Raw genomic sequence first — 8,562 nt, forward strand, 5'->3', positions numbered from 1 at the left:
TTCTCATAAATTAAGATAATGTTTGCGTTCTTCCATGCTTTCGGTACCTTCGATGTCATCAAGCGTTGCGTGTACAGGGTGGCCAGTTTTTCTAGCATGATATCCCCTCCGTCCTTCAACAAATCTATAGTTACCTGATCCGCCTCAGCTGCTTTCCCCCTTCTCATAGCTTCTAAGGCTTTCTTAACCTCATCCATCGTAACTGGCAGAGCATCTGATTGCTCTTCACTAAAGCCAATATCATTTTTGCCCGGACAACTTTGGCTGCTGTAGAGGTCCGTATAGAACACCTCGCCCCGCCAGGGTGGTACAGTGGGGATGCCCGACTACTAAGCCGGAGTACCCGGGTTCAAACCCGACGTTTCGATGTAGGCGAAATGAAGAGGCATCGTGTGCCATGCGATGTCAGCGGACGTTAAAGGTCCATTGAAACGGCCACTAAGAAGCCACTGATAAACGTGTTCAGTGTGTAGAACAAATACTTTTGAGCACTAACCCAAAGTATAACTTCTTAAAACAAAGCCAGCGATTTATTATTAATTTTTAAAAACAGCATTTTTTGAAATCCCCGGGCAGACAAGTGTCGCTTGGCGGTGTCGCATGGAACTATTTCCTTAACCCGTGACGTCACGGGTGAGTTGACTGGCAAGGCTTGCTAGAAGTGCTAGAAGCGCTAGAAGCTGCCATTCGCTGCGGCCACTGCAGCCTTGACGTCACGGACACACTTCCGGTAGCTGCGAAAGTCGTCTGCTCGTGCGCTGCTCGAACTCTGTACGGACTGTTACACAGCTCGCCGCCCTTATCGGTTAGGCGGCCATTGCCCATCAAGTACAACAACCGATCGGAGGAACAAGGCTATATTTACAAATATCTTAATTATATAACTTGGTTTCAGGAGTACCAGTGTGTTGTCCGACGAGGCGTCAACAGCACGGTGGCAGCACCTCCTCGACCGCCATAAACACCGCCGCTGTGGCCCCTCCTCCTGCATACCGTATGCGAACGACAGGGCGGATCGTTAGCACTGATGTCCGAAATAAAGCGTGCTAAACGTTGTTGACCTTTGGAATACTGAGCCGAATATCAAGCATGAAGCCCTCGTGAGGATCGCTGACCAGCAGCAAATTGCTGGTAAGAGCGATAGCCGTGATACAAGCAAGTTTCTGCTCAAGCCAGCTGCCGCTGGTGCATTTCGGCTGATCCGATCTGCTCGTACTAGCTCTGCGATTAATGCGTCGCCAGAGTTAATCCTATAAATTCCTTACTACGCCAGGATAGGATTCACTATAAGGCAGTTTCATAAGTAGACGACTTACGACAGCGATGATCAGTTCCAAAGCGCCGACCGCCGCGGCTTCGAAGCGAAACAATTTAGGCCTAGTGACGACTAGGGACGGTCACGCACGCCGTCGTCGTTCGCCGCGCTCGCGCGCCCCACCCCCGCGGTAATTGTGTAACGTACCTCAGCCTGCTCGCGGCATCCCGTGCTGCAAGCGTTGCAAACTCGTGTACTTTCATAGCTAAGGCCGCGCATTTTTTTACGTTCTGCTCAGCAACAAGCCGTTCAAACGATACTGCAGGCAATACAAGGCTTCAGTACGCAGTCGGTGCGCTGTCGGCCGTAATCGAAGACGTCGGGCGGCACCATATTCTATACATCGATCTTTAAATGTGATACAATGGACAAATGAATAACTTTTTCAAGCAGACCCGCTCGTACGTTTCGCGCACTCGGGCGCCGACGAATAGCCTCCGTCAACAGACGCCGTCATAACCTCGATTAACGACGCAAACCGAGGTCGCCAAGCTCGGTTTGCGATAACCGCGGTTAGTGGTGTGACCATGGTTTGGTCCGCAGTGTAACATGGGCTAACCACGGGTTCGCGGTTACACTAACCGTCGCTGCGCGAACTGGCGAACTCAGGCGTGTGCTAGCGAGGGCAGGTTGACGCGAGTACGCCAGCGAGCGAGCGCGCGTCAACCGGAAGTTCGTCGAAGTGACGTATTTCAGGACGGAACTTTGAACTTGCTTGTATTCTTTATTTTTTCATGGATTCTTTCGGCGTACGTGTTGAGAGGAAAAAATTGGAAGGGTCATTTTTAATCGCCGATATCTATGGTGTTACAGAAGCTAGATAGAAACTTTTGCGGGAGAATGATGGGTGGTTCAATATCTATCAGTGTTATGGCGTTGTTTACCCTTCTTGGTGACCCATTTCTGTGGACCTTTAACGATCCTCAGGTGGTCGAAATTACTCCGTAGCCCTCCACTACGGCTCCTCTTTCTCTCTTTCAACTTTCACTCCCACCTTCCTCCCTTCCCTTACGGCGCGGTTGAAGTGTCCACATAAACCCAAGTGAGAGAGTTACCGCGCCTTTTCCTTCCTATAAATTAATCAATCAATCAGTTTTACAGAACTCCCCGGCTACCATGATTGTCTTATCTAAGTTAGTAATGATATTGCTTGCCTTCTTGATCATTGCATACATCTGATTTTTGGATAAGCCTAATTTCGTCTTCACCGCTTTCAGGCTACGACCATTTTTAGAGCGCACTCGATTTCCCAATGTTATACTTCCTAATGTGAACAAGCTTGCTCTTATTGATTAGCTTTGATATCTCTGCCAGTTTTGCCCTATCTGCTAGCTTAGAGGCTTTCATACTTTGGCGTCTCTTAATCAAATCTTTCGTCTCCTTAGATGGTTTGCCAGTATCATTTCTAATAATCCTGCCGCCTACTCCTACCGCGCATTATGTAATGATCTCTGAACTTATTGTTCATTGCTTCTAGGCTAAGGTCAGCTTCCTCGGTTAGCACTGAATATCTATTCTGCAGCGAGAGCCTGAATACTTTTACATCCCACCTTACCGCTAATTCATTGGGCTTCTTCCTCCCCAGTCTGTTTCGTTGCCTCTTCAAGTCTAGATTAATTCGAAACCTTACCACCCTGTGGTCACTGTATCGAACCTTTAAGCGCATGAAATCAATTTCATTCTTAGTCTCCCCCATAGGACAGTTCAAAGTCCACTTCCGGTTCTTCCGTTTGCTGAAGAAGGTGTTCATGATTCGTAAGTTATTGCGTCCAGCAAGCTCAACTGGTACCTATCTCAGATATTCCTTAACCCAAAGGCATTGTTGCCCACTGCCTGGTCTCCAGCTTGATTTCTGTCTACCTTCGCATTGAAGTCGCCCATCAGTAGAGTATGCTGCGTTTTTATTTTCCCCATTGTCGATTCTACAACTTCATAGAAGCTTTCGACGGTCTGGTCATCATGACTACATGCTAGCGCGTAGGCCTATACAACCTTTAGCTTCTACCGCTTATTAAGCTTAATTACGATGCATGCCACCCTCTCATCAATGCTACAGAATTCTTCTCTATTGCCAGCTATGTCCTTATTGACAAGGAAACATAGTCCTAGTTGTCGCCTCTCTGGTAAACCTCGATAACACAGTACATGCCCATCCTTCAGTACAGTATATGCATCATTCGGCCTCCTAACCTCACTAAGCCCTATGATATCCCATTGCATAGCTTCTAGTTCCACTAACCACACTGCTAAAGTAGCCTCACTAGCCAGGGTTCTAGCATTAAACTTGACCTGGGTCAGTTTCCAATGGCGGCCTGTCCGGAGCTAGAAACTATTAGCACCCTCCGCTGAGTCACAGATCTGACCGCCGCCATGCTCAGTTGCTCCGCCGCCGCTGGTGACTGAGGGCCGGGAGACTATTAGAGTATTGGAAGGAGGTTGTGGCCAATTAATTCACAAGGGTGGCCGACTCCTGTTCTGGTGAGGGAGTATGTTACCGGAGATGGTCACCGGCATCAGATCGCACACCGAACCTGTTTATGCAATTCCATCGACACGTGGATTTTTTTTAATCTGGTGGAGAATCGCGTGGTACCTGGATTTGAGCCACGGTGTTCTGACATGCGAGGCGGATCTTCTACCTCTAGACCACCGCTTTTAGTGCAGCAGCACTTCATGAGCGTTTATTTTAGCGGCCGAGAGCCATCCCTTCCCTTCAATAAAGGCTTCATTCATTCATTCCGTTATGTTCGGGTTAATTAGCTTCGGTAACAGCACGGGTAGAAAAAAGGGACGGGACAGAGAACAAGAGAATAGCGTGTCTAAATCAAAATCCAAAAACGCCCTGCCGGTGTGGCGCAGTTGTTACGGCTCTCGACTACTGTTCCCAAAGGTGCAGGACCGAATCCCGGCCTCGCCGGCCGCTTTTCGATGAGAGCGAAAAGCAATGCGCCCTTGTGCTGTGCGATGTCAGTGCACGCTAAAGAACCCCAAGTGGTCGACATGTTTGTAGTCCTCCGCCACGGCATCTCATAGCTTGAGTCGCTTTGAGACGTTTAACACCACCAACCAAACCAAAATCCAAGAACCGTAAGTTCGAATTTAATAGCACGCTCCATATTCAGAGAAAGCTACTACTGCCAACTCGCCCGTTTCACGCGATCTCGTCATATGAAAAAAATCCGCTGTCTCTTCATTTCCGAGAACACCTGCAAGAAACGTGACTTCTTGCAATATAAAAGCTTATTGAGGCGCAATTACGTCGGCGACCGATGTTGAGTTTCTAAGCACCTCAAAATGATCACACACCATGCCCCCTACAAATGAGGCGTATGCGGGTGCAAGGGCGACCCTCTTCGGCTTCGACTCGTGGGGAAGGCCGGCAGATGAGAAGAAAACAGCGCGCGCTTAGCGACGTCATCTGACTGATCTTCCTAGTCTGGGGAAAGCAGCCGCAAGACACTTCAGTGATAAGGGCGCTCCGGCGCGCTCAATTCGTGAGAGGCTGCGGAGAGAAAGCAGGAGATGGAGGATAAAGATGAGGAGGAAAGGCAGGGAGGTTAACCCGTAAAAGAAACCTGGTTTGCTACCCTGCACTGGGGGAAAGGAGTGAGTGTATATAAAAGTTGTAAGAGCGGGATAGGTGAAGGTAGTACAGTCACATCACAGACATGCATCATCGCATCACATCAGTCATATCACGTAGCATAAAAACAAACTCATAGTCTTTCGATTACGCCTGTGCTTTTCATACAGCGGAACAGTGTCTGGGAGGCCTTCACCGCAGACGATCGCCGTGGCAAAGGACCCAAAATCTTAATTTCAGTCAATGGGCGTCCATCTAGATGCTCCAGCGCACGGCATAGACACTGTCTTTCCTCACTGTATATGAAGGAAAGAAGCCAACAGTCGGCGAAGCCGAGGAAAGTATTGGGGATTGTACTTTGTCTTTTCTTTTTACTTCGGTAATCACATAAATGAGTAGTGTAATCTGATTAGGGGAGAGACGCTCATTTCCCCTTCATTTTATCTGCTTGTAGCCTACGGGGGTTTCGGTTCTGGCAGTCTTGAAGGTAGCGTAACAGGGTTCTAGCACAGCTTTCGCCCTCGCTCTTCATCACGTTCCACGTGATGATGGCGGTAACACAGGACGTTCCACGTCCGCCGCTATGGTTGAGGGTGGTGCTGGTGAACACTCTCAAGGTTAGTATACAGACAACATTAATACCCGAGAAAGTAGCAGGTGGGACAGCGGCCGATGTAGCTCAGTTGGTAGAGCACCGGACGTGATATTCGGAGGTCGTGGGTTCGGTCCCCAACATCGGCACGTTGTCTTTCCTTCTACATTGTGTTTATCTCTCCCCTAATCAGATTACCCTACTAATTTATGTGATTACCAAAGTAAACAAAAAAAGACAAAGTACAAGTACAAAGCACAAAGACATAAAGTACAATCCCCAATGCTTTCCTTGGCTTCGCCTACTGTTGGCTTCTTTCCTTCATATATTATAACGAGCACCCTCAGTTCCCCTTAATTGATCTGCTTGTAGCTTACGGGGGTCTCGGTTCTGGCAGTCTTGAAGCCATATAGGTAGCGTAAGAGGGTTCTAGCACAGCTTTCGCCCTCGCTCTATATCACGTTCTACGCGACGCTGGCGGTAACACATGACGTTCCACGCCCACCGCTATGGCTGAGGGCGGCGCTGGTGAACGCTCTCAAGGTTCGTATACAGACAACATTAATACCCAAGAAAGTGGCAGGTGGGACAGCGGCCGATGTAGCTCAGTTGGTAGAACACCGGACGCGATATTCGGAGGTCGTGGGTTCGGTCCCCAACATCGGCACGTTGTTTTTCCTTCTACTTTGTGTTTATCTCTCCCCTAATCAGATTACCCTACTAATTTATGTGATTACCGAAGTAAACAAAAAAGACAAAGTACAAGTACAAAGCACAAAGACATAATGTACAATCCCCAATGCTTTCCTTGGCTTCGCCTACTGTTGGCTTCTTTCCTTCATATATTATAACGAGTACCCTCATTTCCTCTTCATTTATCTGCTTGTAGCCTACGGGTGTGTCGGTTCTGGCAGTCTTGAAGCCATAGGTAGCGTAAGAGGGTTCTAGCACAGCATTCGCCCTCGCTCTTGATCACGTTCTACGTGACGCTGGCGGTAACACAGGACGTTCTACGTCCACCGCTGTGGTTGAGGGCGGCAGTGGTGAACGCTCTTAAGGTTCGTATACAGACAACATTAATACCCAAGAAAGTAGCAGGTGGGACAGCGGCCGATGTAGCTCAGTTGGTAGAACACCGGACGCGATATTCGGAGGTCGTGGGTTCGGTCCGCAACATCGGCACGTTGTTTTTCCTTCTACTTTGTGTTTATCTCTCCCCTAATCAGATTACCCTACTAATTTATGTGATTACCGAAGTAAACAAAAAAAGACAAAGTACAAGTACAAAGCACAAAGACATAAAGTACAATCCCCAATGCTTTCCTTGGCTTCGCCTACTGTTGGCTTCTTTCCTTCATATATTATAACGAGCACCCTCAGTTCCCCTTAATTGATCTGCTTGTAGCTTACGGGGGTCTCGGTTCTGACAGTCTTGAAGCCATATAGGTAGCGTAAGAGGGTTCTAGCACAGCTTTCGCCCTCGCTCTTGATCACGTTCTACGTGACGCTGGCGGTAACACAGGACGTTCTACGTCCACCGCTGTGGTTGAGGGCGGCGCTGGTGAACGCTCTCAAGGTTCGTATACAGACAACATTAATACCCAAGAAAGTAGCAGGTGGGATAGCGGTCGATGTAGCTCAGTTGGTAGAACACCGGACGCGATATTCGGAGGTCGTAGGCTCGGTCCCCAACATCGGCACGTTGTTTTCCTTCTACTTTGTGTTTATCTCTCCCCTAATCAGATTACCCTACTAATTTATGTGATTACCGAAGTAAACAAAAAAAGACAAAGTACAAGTACAAAGCACAAAGACATAAAGTACAATCCCCAATGCTTTCCTTGGCTTCGCCTACTGTTGGCTTCTTTCCTTCATATATTATAACGAGTACCCTCATTTCCCCTTAATTGATCTGCTTGTAGCTTACGGGGATCTCGGTTCTGGCAGTCTTGAAGCCATAGGTAGCGTAAGAGGGTTCTAGCACAGCTTTCGCCCTCGCTCTTGATCACGTTCTACGTGACGCTGGCGGTAACAAAGGACGTTCTACGTCCACCGCTGTGGTTGAGGGCGGCGCTGGTGAACGCTCTCAAGGTTCGTATACAAACATTAATACCCAAGAAAGTAGCAGGTGGGACAGCGGCCGATGTAGCTCAGTTGGTAGAACACCGGACGCGATATTCGGAGGTCGTGGGTTCGGTCCCCAACATCGGCACGTTGTTTTTCCTTCTACTTTGTGTTTATCTCTCCCCTAATCACATTACCCTACTAATTTATGTGATTACCGAAGTAAACAAAAAAAGACAAAGTACAAGTACAAAGCACAAAGACATAAAGTACAATCCCCAATGCTTTCCTTGGCTTCGCCTACTGTTGGCTTCTTTCCTTCATATATTATAACGAGCACCCTCATTTCCCCTTAATTGATCTGCTTGTAGCTTACGGGGGTCTCGGTTCTGGCAGTCTTGAAGCCATAGGTAGCGTAAGAGGGTTCTAGCACAGCTTTCGCCCTCGCTCTTGATCACGTTCTACGCGACGCTGGCGGTAACACATGACGTTCCACGTCCACCGCTATGGTTGAGGGCGACACTGGTGAACACTCTCAAGGTTCGTATACAGACAACATAAATACCCAAGAAAGCAGCAGGTGGGACAGCGGCCGATGTAGCTCAGTTGGTAGAGCACCGGACGTGATATTCGGAGGTCGTGGGTTCGGTCTCCACCATCGGCACGCTGTTTTTCTTGTTTTTGTTTACCTCTCCCCTAATCAGAACACTACAAATTTATGTGATTACCGCAGTAAAAAAAAAAAGATATAAAGTACAATCCCCAATGCTTGTCAAGAAAACAATCTGACCATAGCGAATACTCATTTTCAACAGCACAAGAGGCGCCTGTACACATGGACTTCACCGGACGGTCTGTACAGGAATCAGATCGATTATATTATTTGCCGGCAGAGATGGAGAAGCGCTATACAAGCAGTAAAAACAAGGCCTGGGGCCGATTGTGGCACCGATCATCAGCTTCTTGTTGCCAAGATTAAGCTTCGATTGAGGAAAACGCAGAAAACTA

The 8,562-nt window shown here is 48.2% G+C and overlaps 2 non-coding genes across 2 annotated transcripts; both read left to right on the forward strand.

Annotated features, from left to right (window-relative positions):
• The first annotated feature begins 5,566 nt into the window (after positions 1–5,566).
• On the forward strand, positions 5,567–5,639 carry TRNAS-UGA (transfer RNA serine (anticodon UGA)). The gene has a single exon. It is a non-coding gene; the product is annotated as a tRNA-Ser (tRNA).
• Positions 5,640–8,145: 2,506 nt separating this feature from the next.
• On the forward strand, positions 8,146–8,218 carry TRNAS-UGA (transfer RNA serine (anticodon UGA)). The gene has a single exon. It is a non-coding gene; the product is annotated as a tRNA-Ser (tRNA).
• The last annotated feature ends 344 nt before the right edge of the window (positions 8,219–8,562 follow it).

The sequence above is a fragment of the Amblyomma maculatum genome, chromosome 10 (assembly GCF_055883805.1).
Source record: "Amblyomma maculatum isolate TAMU_Amacu chromosome 10, ASM5588380v1, whole genome shotgun sequence".
NCBI classification, from domain to species: domain Eukaryota; kingdom Metazoa; phylum Arthropoda; class Arachnida; order Ixodida; family Ixodidae; genus Amblyomma; species Amblyomma maculatum.